Source organism: Cicer arietinum, chromosome 8, assembly GCF_000331145.2.
Source record: "Cicer arietinum cultivar CDC Frontier isolate Library 1 chromosome 8, Cicar.CDCFrontier_v2.0, whole genome shotgun sequence".
Classification (NCBI taxonomy): Eukaryota; Viridiplantae; Streptophyta; class Magnoliopsida; order Fabales; family Fabaceae; genus Cicer; species Cicer arietinum.
Genome location: NC_021167.2, coordinates 17,172,175 through 17,173,941, shown reverse-complemented (window position 1 = coordinate 17,173,941; position 1,767 = coordinate 17,172,175). Strand labels below are relative to the sequence as shown.

The following is a 1,767-nucleotide window of genomic DNA, read 5'->3' as shown; positions in this document are numbered from 1 at the left end:
TCTTTCCCACTATACATTTCTCTTATCGATGTTGCTTCTTGATTTCTCTCTATACACACATATTCTTATCTTCTCTTTTGGTACATCTCTCTTATCGCCGCTACTTTTTATTCTCTCTCTCACACACACACTCTTATTTTCTTTTTTATACTTCTCTCTTGTTGTTGTTGTTTCTTGTTTTTTTATTGTTGTTACCTTTGTCTATCTACAACATTGATATAAGAGAAATTATGGTTTTGTTCTCTTACCCAATTTTATTTATTTTACTATGTAAGACATTATTATCTTTTTAACCGCTTGTTGTGATACTTTGTTCAAATTCTATGGTGGTGGGTTTTAGCATAATTTTCTTCAACTTAATATATCATAAGTTTCAATAGCATTATAACTTGCATATAATGCAATAAAATTGGAACGATACAGAGAAGATTAGCGTGGCCCTTGCGCAAGGATGACACGCAAAAATCGAGAAATGGTCCAAATTATTTTTATTAAAAAAATTGTTATTTTTTGAGTTTAGAAAACTGTTTAAGAATCACAATTTATGTCACTGAAGATATTACTGGGTTGAGTCACGGACTACGTCGCTCTCTTTAAAACGTTTCGCGGCACTGCCCAAATTGTGCAAGACAGACTATCAACCACGAAGTCCCTAGGATAAAACAACTCAGGTTCACTGTATCGGAGTTCCATTACACCGTAGAAAACATTTCTTGAATTACACCATCAATATGGCGGTTAAAGTCATTCTCAATATGACGATTAAAGTCACTCGCAATATGGTACTATGAGCACTCATAACTAAGGCATAACAACCACTCAAAAAAAAAAAAAAAGACTGCGACATAACAACCGCTCTAAAAATTGAATGGACTACAAAATAACAACCGCTCAAAAATCGAATGGACTACAACATAGCAACCCTTGAAAAAATTGAAGGGACCACAATACAAAACCGCTCTAAAATATCGAAGGGACAAAAAGAAAGGGGAGAAGTGGCTCGAAAATTAGGCAAGCAGAAAATAAAAGGGAGAAAAGAGAAAGTTGGGAAATGCATCAACCTTTGGTATACATTTCACAATAGTTTGAAACTCGTTATATAGTGATGGAAACAAACTCATATATGTTTTCTAACTAATGTGAGACTTTAATATTTATAGAGTTGAAAATTATTCAAAATATGAGAGTTTTCCAATGTGGGACTTCAAAAAAATTTGTTTCCAATGTGGGACTTGAATTTAAAAAAAAATGTTTCTTTCCACTTGAATTTACAAAAAAATATATTTTTCCAATGTGGGACTTCAACAAATTTTTAAGTTCACACAATAACATACTCTATGTTCCAACAATCCCCCACTTGAATTTAAAAAAGTATTTCTAAAATAGCGTCAAACACTTCGATAAGATCGTGCATAAACAAAGGTGTCATAAACAAAGGTGTCTCTTGACTTGAACCTTTGCATAATAAGTAAGATTCAGATTCAACAAGAGTGACTCGTAGTCTTGAACTATATCTCTTACATCAAACCCACACACACACATAACCTTTTCATAGGGTGTATTCTCAAAATCCCGTGCATTAATGGCCCTACACGTGTATCTCAGTATAGTGAACACTCTAGAAATTATGCCTCGAAATTCCATAGGAAGTGGCCCCATTTCCACATTCACATAAGTGAGTCTATCAAGAGTACACTTGTAGCTAGGTACTCCTTCCATATAGAATATAGATCTCATTAAGAGTTTCTATTACCTCATTCTATCATC

General features: G+C 33.6%; 1 non-coding gene across 1 annotated transcript; it reads left to right on the top strand.

Moving 5' to 3' along the window:
• The first annotated feature begins 383 nt into the window (after window positions 1-383).
• LOC113788120 (U6 spliceosomal RNA) lies at window positions 384-487 on the top strand. The gene has a single exon (XR_003474628.1). It is a non-coding gene; the product is annotated as a U6 spliceosomal RNA (small nuclear RNA).
• The last annotated feature ends 1,280 nt before the right edge of the window (window positions 488-1,767 follow it).